The 14,883-nt window shown below is 37.8% G+C and overlaps 1 protein-coding gene across 6 annotated transcripts in view; it reads left to right on the top strand.

Moving 5' to 3' along the window:
- Positions 1–14,883, top strand: part of COL24A1 (collagen type XXIV alpha 1 chain) — a 294,562-nt gene that overhangs the window by 193,492 nt on the left and 86,187 nt on the right. The gene's annotated exons all lie outside the window — the stretch shown is intronic.

Below are 14,883 nucleotides of genomic sequence, written 5' to 3'. Positions count from 1 at the left end.
ATGGAATAAATTTTGTCACCTCAGGGCAAATTAAAGTACAAACAAATAAATAAATAAATAAATAAATAAATAAATAACAAGAACCACTTCTCTCTTATTTGAATGCTTCATTAGTTTATTTTTTATATTCTTTTAGAGGCACCCCTCCTGTCAGTTTTCTCTTACTGTACTGTTTCCTTTTCATTTTATGATGTTATATAATAATTGACATGATTTCTCCCAAGATGCTTCTTTTTTTACTCTGATATACTCATTTCTTACGAGTCATAACTTAACATCCGATCATAGAAATGCTTTCTTTTCCTTCTGGCCCTCAGAAACTTGATTCTGCTTTTTTACAAGTGAACATTATCTTATAAACCTGTAGATAGCTTTCTTCAGAGAGAACAGATCTCTGCAAAAGCAAAGGTTCTATCTTTATAGATACCCGTAAGTCTTAGTATTGTATACTTTGGTGATCTATGTGTGGGTTTTACTGAAGACTGAATAAATTAGTAAGCTACTCTGTAAGTCAGCTAGTAGTCAAAGTAACACTGCACTGTAGCACTGTCATCCTGTTGTTCATCGATTTGCTCGAGCGGGCACCAGTAACGTCTCCATTGTGAGAATTGTTGTTACTGTTTTTGGCATATCGAAAATGCCACGGGCAGCTTGCCAGGCCCTGCTGTGCGGGCAGGATACTCTCAGTAGCTTGCCGGGCTCTCCGAGAGGGATGGAGGAATCGAACCCATGTCGGCCTCGTGCAAGGCAAACGCCCTACTTGCTGTTCTATTGCTCCATTCTAACCAGAAGAATATAATAAATATGATAAATGAAGCACTAATTGTATATTTCACCATTCTTTTCATTTATCCATGATTCTCATTCCTTAGACGATTAAAATAATTTTTCTCAAATGATAATATTTTACCCATATATTTCAAGTAACATTATTTTTTAATTTTTGGTTTTGCTATTATTAGTTATCAGTATTACAGAATTTCACAGACTTAGCCCCATTTCTCTGCACTGTAACACTGTAGCACTGTAGCACTGTCTTCCCATTGTTCATCAGTTTGCTTGAGCAAGCACCAGTAACGTCTCCATTGTGAGACTTGTTGTTACTGTTTTTGGCATATTGAATACACCACAGGTAGGTTTTCAGGCTCTGCCGTGCAAGGAAGGATACTCTCGGTAGCTTGCTGGGCTCTCTAAGAGGGATGGAGGAATCGAACCTGGGTCAGTGACGTACAAGGCAAACGCCCTACCTGCTGTGCTATTGCTCTAGTCCCCCAATCCTTTATGTGTGTATAATTGTTCCACTGCTTCCACCAAAGTTCTAGTGTCTTTCCTCATGTGACATTTGAAGGATGAGAGTAAACCTGAAGTGTAACATGTTTTTGAGCAATAACGTGAGATTTTTCCATTCTGGTTTGGAAGAAGTGACAAAAAATTAGCAATCTCTCCCTTGACCTGCCCTCCAGTCTTAGAAAGCTATAATGTTCCACTGCAATGAATGCACCGCATTAAGAAATCTGCACAAAAGGAGGTTAAATAATATTGACCAAAACATTTTTCAATTTAATTTCACTTTCATCTCTTCTATAATTCTTCAGTAATGTAGAGACATTTTATTAGACTCCACTGTACAAATAAAAACCAAAATCGTTAGACCCACCCAGAGAAAGTTAAGTCTCACCAAGATAACCTCGCAGATGATTAGTCACTCATTTATTTTCTGACTTCAGTGTCTCTGAGCCACACTCTGCAATGAAGTAATTGGCCTTGTGCTCATATTTTTTTATATCATGAATTCAAAATAGTAAGAATTCTAGAAAATTCCCAAATTATCTATGAGAACTTTTTTGTCTTACGGTTCATTCATATTAAAAGTAGCTGATTTCCCTTCAGGTGTCACAGGTGAATTCTCTTAGAATCTTTCCAGGAGAAAGCACTTTCTCAGAAAAAAGTACTATTAATAGATTTAGGTTTCTTCAAGACAAATCTATAATTTCAATCACATTCATAAGAATTTTTCTCACAGTTACCATTTACTAATGGTCAATTTTATTTTATTTTTTTAATTCTTTTTTTTAAACTTTTTATTAAATCACCATGTGGAAAGTTACAAAGTTCTCAGGTTTATATGTCAGTTATACAATATTCAAACACCCATCCCTTCACCAGTGCCCATATTCCACCCCCAGAAACCCCAGTATACCCCCCGCCCCCACCCCCTACCCCCTACTGTATAACTAATGAATTTCACTTCATTTTTTCTTTACCTTGATTACATTCCATAATTCAACACAAAACTCACTATAATTGTTGGAGTTTCCAACCAAGAGAGACAGACCTACTACATTTGATAATTAGTTTTTCATTGCTGGAAATGAAGAGATATGTAGCCCCACTGCTACAAGTACATAACTCTCTCTCTCTTTTTTATTTTCCTTTTTCCTTTTCCCTTTTTTTTTTCTTTTTCCCCCTCATCCCCCTTCCTGCACCTCATAGTATGGTGTACGCCACGCCGCGTCGGCCAGCGTGGGGCTTTTGCTTAGTTCACAGTCCAGAGGTGGCTGCTACATTAAAAACCTTCAATATTTCAACAAAAACTTACTGTTATTATTTGGAGTTTCCCCCCAAGTCAGACCTGTTCAAATGGAACCGTTTCACATTGCTGACAATTATAAATGTTAAGTCGTGCGGACGCGGCAGCGTTCACACGGTTTTGGATTTCTGTATAAAGTCCAGGGAAAATTCTGCCAGAAATTACATAGCCCAGCTCACAGTCCCAGTGCATTGCTGTAAGAAGTCTCTGAATTCAAAGTCTTTAGGCGCAGAGTGTCCGATTCGCGCTCAGCGGCTCCGGATTTATCTGGGCCGAGGGCGTGCCGGTTACGCCCCCTTCCCATGAGTTCCTGGGAGACCCAAAAGTAAAAACCGAATACCTGTGGGTTTGGAGTCACAGAAGATGGCGCCTGCCACGTGGGTGCCGCCAGGCTGCTGCTTTCCGTGCAGGAAGACAGGGTGGGGAGGAAAAAAATGCACCCCCAGCAGCACTTTGATTCTTTTATTGATTCACCATGTGGAAAGTTACAAAGCTTTCAGGTTCAAGTCTCAGCTATACAATGCTCAAACACCCATCCCTTCACCAGTGCACATATTCCACCAACTAATGGTCAATTTTAGAGTATCACCTCTAGGAAAATGCATGACCAATATTTAAAACATCTTGATGTGGTATGCAGTTAGAAGAGTCTAGGAGCTCAGAGAGAGAGAGAGAGAGAGAGAGAGAGAGAGAGAGAGAGAGAGAGAGAGAGAGAGCGCTTCATCGGCCGGGCACATGCTTTACATGCAGGAGGCTCGGTTTGATCCCTGGTACTCAATGGACCCCTGAGCACTGAGTTGTAAGCAGCCTTGGAGCATTAGTGGGCTCTTTAAAGTTAATCATAGTTTTCATTTTTTTTAATGACTTGTTTCTTTTCCATTAGCATCAGGGCAACTCACAGAGATACCAAGTACCAATAAAACAAGAAGGCATCTCTTTATCTAAAGAGTAAAAGTTTTTGTACCCTTTCACTTATTTTCTTAAGAATTGGAGGGTCCAAAAAACAGTGTGGTGACCTGTAGGATAACATTGGGTATATCCTTTCAGCCTTGCCACAGGGAACTTAGTTTACCATTGTCCTTTCTGTATGGACACAGGAAAACAGATAATATTATGCTTTGTAACTTGGGAGTTGATTGATTCCAATAATCTTTACTCCTGGTCATCTGCTTTCTTGACTCAGTTGCCCTTAGTTCTTAGTACCCCCAAAGCAGGGTCTGGACAAGGGACTGAATGGACCCAGAGCAAGCTGTGAGCTACCCTGGCATCTAAATGGGCCATGCCAAAGCGCCACAATACTCAACCATAAGATGAGAGCATGGTCATAGACAAATGCTGTCATGATCCAAAAATAACGACGAGACTAGGACCCTGCTGGGGTTAGGAAGACTAACCTGGCCTGAGGACTATGGTCTGGAATATATAGTGAGATGTCCTCAGAAAGAACCAAACTTTAAGATATATCTCTTACTGTGCTCATACAGAATGACATTGCTAGAAATACTAGAAGTAGTTTTACTGCAACTAATTAAGTGGATTACTAACTGAGGAAAGAAGAAAGTGACACACCCTGAAAGCAGATCTCCTAGTAATCTGGAGTAATCTTCTTAGATGAGATTTTTTTGTTGTTGTTGTTGCTTTTTGGGTCACACTTGGTGATGCACAGGGTTTACTCCTGGCTCCACACTCAGGAACTACTTCTGGTGGTGCTCAGGGAACCACATGGGATGCTGGGAATCGAATCTAGGTCAGCCACATGCAAGACAAATGCCCTACTGGCTGTGCTATCGCTCCAGCCCCTCCTTAGGTGGGATTTTTATCCTAGAGTTAATCTCCTGGAGGAGTGGCCTTACCTCTCTTTGTTGATTTTTTTAATGTTCAACCCACCTTTATATCACCACCTTATGTGATTGCTAGGTAAACTAAGACTGTAAGAGCATAGGGAGTCAGAGTCAGAAGTGAGAGCAAGAGGGTCTCCAGAGAGTGAAGCAGAAGGGCTCCAGAGAGAGAGATGGGAAGAGAGATCGGTAGAGAAATCAGAAGAGACCAGAGGAGAGACCACAGAGACATAGAGAGATCGACAGAGAGAGATCGGAAGTGACCAGATGAGAGACTACAGAGACAGAGTCAGAGATAGAGAGACAGACAGAAGAGAGCACAGTGGCACACACAGAAGCAGAGTACAAAGGAGGAGCCATCCCGATCTGGCCCATACACAGTGGCTCGAGAGCACCAAACGCGAGCTGAGAGAGAGAGAGAGAAAGAGAGAGAGACAGAGAGAGAGAGTGAGAGAGAGAGAGAAATCTGCCTCGAGAGCCTGCAAACACACTTCATCGCACCCCTTCTGTATGCGTGCGCGCGTGCATTTTTTTTACAGTGACCTAAAATGCTTTGCCCAACTGTGAGGAGACAAGTTTACACCCCAATGCTAAGAAGGCCATCATGACTGTCCCTTTGTGTGATCTGTGTGGAAAAAAGTCTGGAAGATCTCACTCAGAGGGCAAGAACAGGCACTTAATCCCCAAGGGCCTTATATAAACCAAGGCGATTCTGACACTCTCATGGGGCTCCAAAAGAGATATAAAATAATTTAAGGTAACATCTTTGTGATATGCCCAAGAATCACTTTGCAACATGCAGCGGGGGAGGGGGAATCCCTTATACAATAGTCTTACTGAGAATTCATACTAAATTTGTTTTTGCAAAAAAATTGTCATTAGTAATTATTAAATTTCAGCATCTTTTTTTCCCCCTTCAGTTAACTAGCCTAGTTGCCTAACAGAACTCTAAGGGTTGGTGGGGAGGGGGAACACAGAACAGAGGAAAAGAAAGGCCTTTCTTTTAAAACATCCAGGGTCTCAGAAAGAGAGATAATGCAGCATGAGAGCTGATATGCAGAGAAGAAAGGAGAAGGGGGCTTAAAACAAGGCATGAAAAGGATAAATACTGATCTCATCTGCAAAGTACCTTTTCTCAGGAACAATCTTGTCCTATACACATCTTGGGTGCCTTTTTTTAGTAACAGCACATGTGTGTTGTTTTTATTCTTTTTTTTTCTTGGAATCTTAAATTCCTTTCAACTCAATCTCAATAAAAATGCCATGGTACATTTTTTCAAAAGAATATGATCTTAGGAGCTATTGCTTAATCAGACTGCCGGATGTTAGAATTATTTTTATCCTTAAAATTCTCTCTTAGGCATGTCACAAAGATGCTACCTTAGATTCTCTTTTCAATAAGTAAATAAGGAGATAGTCTTTTTCCTTTCTAAAATATTTAGAAAAAATGTAGATTGACAAGTAAGACAAAAGAAACATTGGTAACACATTTTCAAATCCAAGAGTATACTTCTTTGAGCAAGAAAAAAAGTTTTATGCTTGAATTCTATTCTTAAATGTTCAGTCAGCTACATGCATAACTCTGAATGAGAAAACAGTTTGGAACAATATGAAAAGAAACATCTGCATGACTTACGATCTGTCACACATTTCGTGGAAAATTTACTACTGTGCTAAGATCTAAGTAGACGTTAAGCCAGGAACTTCAAAGTTTAAGATATAAAAATGAAATGATTTTACTCCTTTTAGACAAAGATTTATTTGACTTAATTAAATCATAAACTTTCCTAATCTTTTGGATAGTGTGATAGCAGGTAGACTGAATTAGTTTTTTTAGAAAAGGAAAAACATTTGGTCACCATTTTCTAAGAATCTTAAGTTCTAAGATTCTATTGATGTAGCTCTTCTATCCTAAGAATCGAGAGGAATATCAGTAGTTAGAAAAGAATGATAGCATGTATGATTTGTCTCTGAGATACTTTTTGAAAACTTGGGGAAAGAAATGAGCACAGGACTCTGAAGTCTATAATGCAATTAAGGAGTAAAGATTATCTAAATCTTTATCTTCTGTATGATTCTGACTATGGTGTTAGGTGTATTTATTCTGAACTGTGGTGTAATAAAACAACACAGAAACCGAAAATTCCCAGCATCGTACATTGAGCAAGAATTGTTCAAATTGTTCAAACCGTTGCTCTCTGAATAAATAGTTATATACATTATTTGGTGATTATTCTTAGGTTTCCTAATTTATGTATAATGAGATGGCTGGAGATGAACTTACAAAACCTCCCAAGATGATTATGATCAAGAGGTTGCTGAGTTGGCAGAACTCTGTTCCTTTTACCGAGTCAGAAAAGATCTTCACATAGCTGCTTAGCGTATAACTTTTATATAGACTTTAGAGATGTAATAAAGCTGTCTTAAACAGAAATAATTAAGGACTCAATAATAAATTTAGGAGATGAGTATAAGAAATTTTTAAAAGAAATAGAAGAAAACATATAAGTGGAAATATATTTTATGTTTATGAATTGGAAGAATAAGCATTATTTCAATGGCCATGCTAAGCCAGGGAGAGACTCGAAGGACTGAAGCACATGATTTGGTTGCAGGGACCCCAGGCTTACTTCCTTTCACTACATGATTCCCTGAGCACTGTCAGATGTAACCATAGAGTGATGAGCCAGGAGAATCTTCAAGCATCGCTGGGTGTATCACACCCCCCAAAAATGATAGCCATCACTCAATATGCAGATTCAATCCTGAGACAAAATAAGATTGATGGTGTCTCATTACCCAACTTTAAACTACGTTACAAAATTTTATCTCTCAGAACAGTATGTTAAAGAAAAATACAACAGTAGAATAGGATCAGGAGCTCAGAAATTAATGTATGTATTTATGGACAGTAATTTTATAACAAAGAGGCCAAAACCATACACTGGAAAAAGAGAAAATCTACCATAAATGGTTTTGTGAAAATTGCATAGCTACATGCAAGCAAAATGAAATTAGATGACTATCTCATACTGTACACAAAAATACTTAAAATTAACTAATTACTTGGATATAAGTAAATCATAAATCATAGAACACATAGAAAAACATGCAATATGCTGCCTGATATTGCCTTCTGTGATGTCTTTGAAAACTCAACTCTAATGGCAAAGTAAACAAAATCACTTGTATCACTTGTCTTCCCGTTGATCTTCAATTTGCTCGAGTGGGCACCAGTAACGTCTCCATTTGTCCCTGTCGCATTCTGGAGTAGCCCAATGATATCTGCTCGCTCCAGGAACAGGAAGAGCCTCAAACCATTCATTCATGGTTTTAACGAAGAAGTCTGACCATCTTGTTGGTGGGCAGCCATGCGGTCTTTTGACATCCCGTGGAATCCAGTCTGTAATAGTCTCTAGTCCAGCGGTCATCTCTCAATCGCATTAAAAGCAAAAATGAATAATAAGGCTATTTCAAACTAAAAAGCTTCTGCAAAGTCAATAAAACTGTCATTAAATGGAAATACATGCTACAACATGGAAGAGAATATTGCTGTATCACAAATATGACAAGGGACTAATATCCTAAGTATGTGAAATAGACATATAAAACTCAAAAACGAAATCAAAAGACAACTTGATTCAAAGTGGGCAGAGAGCTGAATAGACTCCTCAACATATAAAGGCATATGGCCATCAAATACATGAACAAATAAATGCTTCTCTGATAATTAGGGAAAAGAACATTTATTTGTTCATGCATTTGATGGCCATATGTGTCTTTTTGTTGTTGTTGACAAAAGAAAATGCTGTTTTCACTTATTTTCAAAGAAGCACAAATCAAACAATGATTACTTCACATCTGTGATGATGACCTATATCAAAAAGACCCAAAATATGAGTTCTGGTGGAGAGAAGAAATTCCCATATTCTATTAATAAAAATAAAAATGGATTGATCCTTTATGAAAAGCTGCATGAAATTTTCCTCATATAATTTCATAATATCTTAAATAGATATGTATGATCTATCAGCTCCTCAACTCACTTAGGTATCTATTCAAAAATACATTCCAAAAGATACACACCTTTGTTTGCTATAGCACTACTTACAAAAGCCAAAACATGGAAACAATCCCAGGGCCTATCAGAGATGACTGAACAAATAATATATGTCATATTTACAAAGGACACTACTCAACTGTAAGAAAGATAAAATCTTGCCTTTCAACAATACAGATGTAACTAGGGTAAATCATGAGTCAAAAGGAAAAGGACAGATACCAGGTGATCTGACTCATATATGGCAGATAGAGACGTAAAGCAAGGAAACTGTCAAACCAAATAAAACAAATCCTTGGGCTCTAGCCACAGAACTGAGATTATCAGAGTGTAGGTAGAGTGGGGACACCAGGAAAAGGGGTCCCAAGGGACTTTGGTGGAGAAATATTGGTACTTCAATAGTGGGCAAAGTGTGACAACATTTTTCAACATTTTTCAAAGAGATAGAAAATTGTATCACTAAAACATATGCTCTGTAAACCATTTCCTCTATCAATTTTTAATTAAAATTAAAAAATATTAAAATGGGATAACTGGATATTCACATACATAAGAATAACGTTGGACCTTGCCTACATGCAAAAATAGGTTGAAGTGGACCATAGAACTAAAATTATAGGAATACAAAACTTACAAATGATTCTTCATGACCTTGGGTAATACACAGCCTATTTCAATATACAAAGTAGAGGTGGTAACAGAAAATATAAATGAATGGAACTGTTAAAATTAAATTTTTTGCTTTAGAAAGCACCAACAAGAAGGTAAAAAGACATCCATGGACTGGTAGAAAATGTTTATAAATCTTATGAAATAAGAGGCTTGTGTCCAGAAAACTTTGCAAGTCAATAATGAAAAGAAAATTACTCATTTGAAACATAGGCAAATTATTTAAGCAGTATTTCTCCAAGTAAGACATGACATGATATTGTCCAGTAGTCACATAAAGAGATGTTAACATCACTAACATTTAAGCAAAATGCAAATAAAACCCTAATGAGCAGGTAGATACTGAATATCCACTAAGTTGTTTATATATACACATATACATGTATACAAGAAAAAAATTAATGAGAAGGTAAAACAATACATCAAATAAGATGTAAATGGCTTTGCCACTTAGTAAATCAGTTTGGTGATATATATGGATATATATATGTGTGTGTATGTTCTTATATACATATATGTATATATATATATATATGCCGTGAGGGCGGGATATTCTCGGTAGCTTGCCAGGCTCTCCGAGAGAGGCGGAGGAATCAAACCCGGGTTGGCTTCATGCAAGGCAAATGCCCTACCCGATATGCTTTTGCTCCAGCCTGACAAGCTACCCATGACTATTTGATATGCCAAAAACAGTAACAACAAGTCTCACAATGGAGACGTTACTGGTGCCTGCTCGAGCAAATTGATGAACAACGGGAGAACAATGCTACAGTAATATATATATATATATATATATATATATCAGCAAGTCTATTCCTAGATATATACCCAAAGTAACTGAAAACTACTATTCATATTTGATGATCTCACTCATATGTTGCATACAAGAAAACAAAGCGAGGGAATGGAAAGTATCCAGTAGAAAACAAAAACCCTTGGATTCTGACATATCAGAATAGAACTGGGGTGGGGGGACTGTGTGAGGAGGAAAAAGACCAGACATAACATAAGGACAGTGGGGACAGTCTTGGGCACTTTGGTGGTAGTAAAGGTGCAGAAATGCTGTGCACCCAAAGCATAAACATTAATACTATTATAACCATGTTGAATTCATAATTTTAATAAAAATATAATTAAAATAGAAGTAATGTTTGGAATTAAAATATTAGAAATAGAATTCTTTGTAACTCTTTTAACAAAAAAAATGAAGGAGGGAAGTAGGGAAGGAAGGAACTAAAGATGGATGGACAATGCAGTCGGTAAGGCAGCTGGAGCGAAGTAATGTTTATACTTTTCAGGATAATCACTAATATAAGCATAGTATAGGTGAATATTGACTGCCTTCTCAGAAGAAAAAGAAAACACGTTATCTTTTGTTAAAGGGGAATCACTCCCGGGGGGGCCACACCTGGAAGTGTTGAGAGGCTTACTTGTGACTCTGTACTCAGAGCTCCTACTGCCAGTGCTCTAGAGAGCACTGCAACATATAAGTCAAGTGCTTTAAGCCCCCTACCATGTCTCCAGTCCAAGACAAATTGTCTTTGGAAAGGTAATTAAAAACAAGGAAAGACCTTTCTGATTATAACAACAGGGCAAAAATTTCGTATGCAATATATATAATTGTTTTTCCTACATAATTAGTTCGCATGTTTTCAAACATTGCTGTACAAACCTTTGTGCTAAGGCAATGTTTCCATTTTTGGAAGCTAAAAACCACTCTAAAAATCTCACTCTCTTAACTATTTTATTCATATTTTTGTTTTACTACATGTACTTTAAGGTGTTGTTCTTAATTTTTTTTATGTATTTTTGTCTTTTTGGGTCACACCCGGCAATATTCAGGGGTTATTCCTGGCTCTGCACTCAGGAATTTTTTTCTGGCGGTGCTCGGGGGACCATATGGGATGCCAGGGATCAAACCGAGGTTGGCCGCATGCAAGGCAAATGCCCTCCTCACTGTACTATTGCTGTCGTACCCAGGTTTTCGGGTCACAGCGTGAACGACACAGAGTCAGAGACAGTAATGCAAGTGCAAAAGAGTTTTATTCCATCTCACCCACAAAGTGGTCTCTTGATAGAGACCCCGACCTCCAAGTGCAAGCAGTTTATATAGGTTCCAAGGTTGAGCAAGCACTATGGTAACAGTGATCAAGCAACGGTTGTCAGCTGTTAGTCAATATTTGATAAGTTAGTCAGTTTCTGGTTGCTCAAAAGTGGACATAATAACAGTTAGCCAGTTTGTGGTTGTTCTAAAAAATGGACAGTGACTCCAGTGACTCCTCATGACCATCGAGATGATCCAGCAGTTCCTTTTCTTCTTCTTCTTCTTCTTCTTCTTCTTCTTCTTCTTCTTCTTCTTCTTCTTCTTCTTCTTCTTCTTCTTCTTCTTCTTCTTCTTCTTCTTCTTCTTCTTCTTCTTCTTCTTCTTCTTCTTCTTCTTCTTCTTCTTCTTCTTCTTCTTCTTCTTCTTCTTCTTCTTCTTCTTCTTCTTCTTCTTCTTCTTCTTCTTCTTCTTCTTCTTCTTCTTCTTCTTCTTCTTCTTCTTCTTCTTCTTCTTCTTCTTCTTCTTCTTCTTCTTCTTCTTCTTCTTCTTCTTCTTCTTCCTCTTCCTCTTCCTCTTCCTCTTCCTCTTCCTCTTCCTCTTCCTCTTCCTCTTCCTCTTCCTCCTCCTCCTCCTCCTCCTCCTCCTCCTCCTCCTCCTCCTTCTTCTTCTTCTTTTTTTTTTTTGGGTCACACCCAGCGATGCACAAGGGTTACTCCTGGCTCGTGCACTCAGAAATTACTCCTGACGGCTCTCAAGGGACCAAATGGTATGCTGGGAATCGAACCCAGGTCGACCTTGTGCAAGGCAAATGCCCTACATGCTATTCTATTGCTCCAGCCCCGATCTAGCAGTTTCTGACCAGAAATTACAAGTTCAGCTTCTGGGAAAGAGAAACTTAGACCTAGTCAAAACTGAATGTTAGCTGCGGACTGTCATGGCTACAGCCTGGCTCTAGATCTGGCTTTCGGGTACCTAACATTGCTCTGGCTCTTAAGGTGCTATTTGTAACAAATGAATTTTTATTTAATTCATTTTGTTTTTAACAAATAAATACCTAATAGTTAATGTTATCTGTTTAATTGTAATTTTTATTTTGGGCTAGTATTTCATCATTCATTTATTAAATATTTATTAAACAACAATTACAGGCCAGCCACAGTTCTTAATACTGTTAGAGCAATAAATAAAGCAAACAAGTTTTCTCCTCTAATGGAATTTACATTGTAGTATGGAAGAAATATGAATAAGGATGATAATTTCTAGTAGTAATATGTATTGTGGGGACCATACAGATAGTACAGTGGGTAAGGTAGTTTTGTTACATGTACCTTACCCAGGTTCAATTTCCAGCACTGTATATGGTTACTTGAGTACTCCTAGGAGTGATCCCTGAGCATTGAGCCAGGAGTAATCTCCAAACACCCCTAGATGTGGTGCCAAAAAAAATAAAAGTATTATGAATAATATGAAATAGTGTCTTGATAGATAACTAGTATACACTGGGGTGATTATAATTGGACTTAATAAGATTAAGTGAGCCAGATGCTTAATGAGAAGAGAAAATAGTCATGTGAAGAGTAGAGAAAATGTGTGTTCTAGGCAGAGGAGTCACCAATGGGAATGGCCTGAGAATGTAATGAAATGAAATAGTTAATTAAATAATTCCACATATAAATGAAATTAAAATATTTTAAGAGGCATGGGAATTATCAGTGAATTGAGGACAATACATCTGAGCAAATAGAGGAGAAAATTTTATTTAGAAAGGTTTTTATATGTATGATACTTTAAATATATAAGAATATTGTTTCTATATTGTATATGTGGCTTCTAATCTTAGAGCGGTGAATACATTAGCTTCATTGTACCATTGTGAGACTTCTTGTTACTGTTTTTGGCATATTTAATACACCACGGGGAGCTTGCCAGGCTCTGCCATGCCAGCAAAATACTCTCGGTAGCTTGCTGGGCTCTCCGAGAGGGATGGAGAAATTGAACCCGGGTCAGCCGAGTGCAAGGCAAATGCCCTACCTGCTGTGCTATCACTCCAGTCCGAAAGTAGAATTCAGAAATTTAGAAATGTGTCAATGATCATATGTTTGATAGCAGAGCAGAAGATGAAACTGAACAATGTATTTGAAAGCTTGCCCTTAACTTTTGTGATAAGAATTAATTACTTTCTTAAAAAAAGTTTGTACTGACCCCAAAGAAGTCTCAAGTTGTATGACTGTCATTTGAACCTTTGAATGCAGCTGGAGCAACAGCAGTAGAACATAACTGCTCTGGCCTCTAAATTAGGTGACTTCCCAAGACTTGAAGAGCATTTGCTGAGGTACATCAAGCATGAGTCATTTCCCAGGGTATCTGTTTATTCATTCAACAAATATTTATCAAGAGCCTACCATAACACAGTGGTAAGCCACAATTTATGTCTTGTCCACATCAGTTTCGCAGTTTGCCAAGCTTTGGAACACAAATTTGATATTTCCATATCCATTTCCAACTAATGAAAAGAATACTGTATTTAATTATCAGCCATTTGAGAGCTTGCAATCTGGCTTGCTGTGGATCTCATTTAATGCCAGCCATGACTGACCTGCAAATTCAAATGACCGCTAAAGTACTTCAGCCGTTCTTTTACTAAAAAATAATTTATATTAAAAGTTTTAGTCAACTTTTATCCAAAGTACAAATTGAAATGAAAAGATTGCTTCAAACAACTTTAACATGATTGCCCCGTTTCTCCTTAGATTTTCCTTTTTTTCATTTTTTCCACAGGCCAAGAATGTCTTTGTAGGGGATAGAGAGACAGTATAGTGGGTAGAGTGCTTGCCTAGTCAGTGTCTGATTTGGGTTCAATCCGGGCACCACATACCACCCCTGAGTCCCAACTAGCAGTGATGCCTGAATATGGAGTCAGTAGTAAACCCTGAGCACCACTCAGTGTGGCCCAAAATACAAAAGCAAAATTAATATTTCCTTAATCATCTTCTTTATTAAAAGTCTAGACTCTCCTTGACCATATACCAGATATATTTTAAACATTCAACAGTGGTAAGAATTCAGTAAGAGATTGAAACCACAGTAGCTTGTAGAACTAATTTAGATTTCCTTATATAAAAGGAAATTTTCCTTTTACATAAGGAAATATAAAAAAATATACTGAAATCAATTTTTCTTTGCTGGGGAGGTCCCCAAGTGGTACTTAGGTGTCCCAATGCTCTTTCTTGGCAATCCATGAACAGGAAGTTCTATGTAAGGGTCTGAGCAAGCAGTGGTACTTGAACCCTGCACTGCCTGAAATTACCTGGACTATCTTGGTGGTACTTAAGTACTATGTGGTGCAAGGGATTAAATTGGGGCTGACCACATGCATGGCATGCTTTGTCTCTCTCACCCCACAATACATTTCTTCCTACAATGAAAGTCGGTTTAATTGTGCCCATCATGACTGGTTTACATATGTGAACTTCGATCTTTAGTACTAGCTAGATCTCTGAATGATCTAAGGCAATCAAACATTATTGTTTAAAAGTGGTTCTCATTTTTACTTAGGTTCAATTCAATTACTGTCACTATCACGCTATCACTGTCATCCCATTGCTCATTAATTTGCTTGAGTGGGCACCAGTAATGTCTCCATTGTGAGACTTGTTACTGTTTTTGGCATATCAAATACACC

Source organism: Sorex araneus, chromosome 5, assembly GCF_027595985.1.
Source record: "Sorex araneus isolate mSorAra2 chromosome 5, mSorAra2.pri, whole genome shotgun sequence".
Classification (NCBI taxonomy): domain Eukaryota; kingdom Metazoa; phylum Chordata; class Mammalia; order Eulipotyphla; family Soricidae; genus Sorex; species Sorex araneus.
This window is presented reverse-complemented; position numbering and strand designations above follow the sequence as displayed.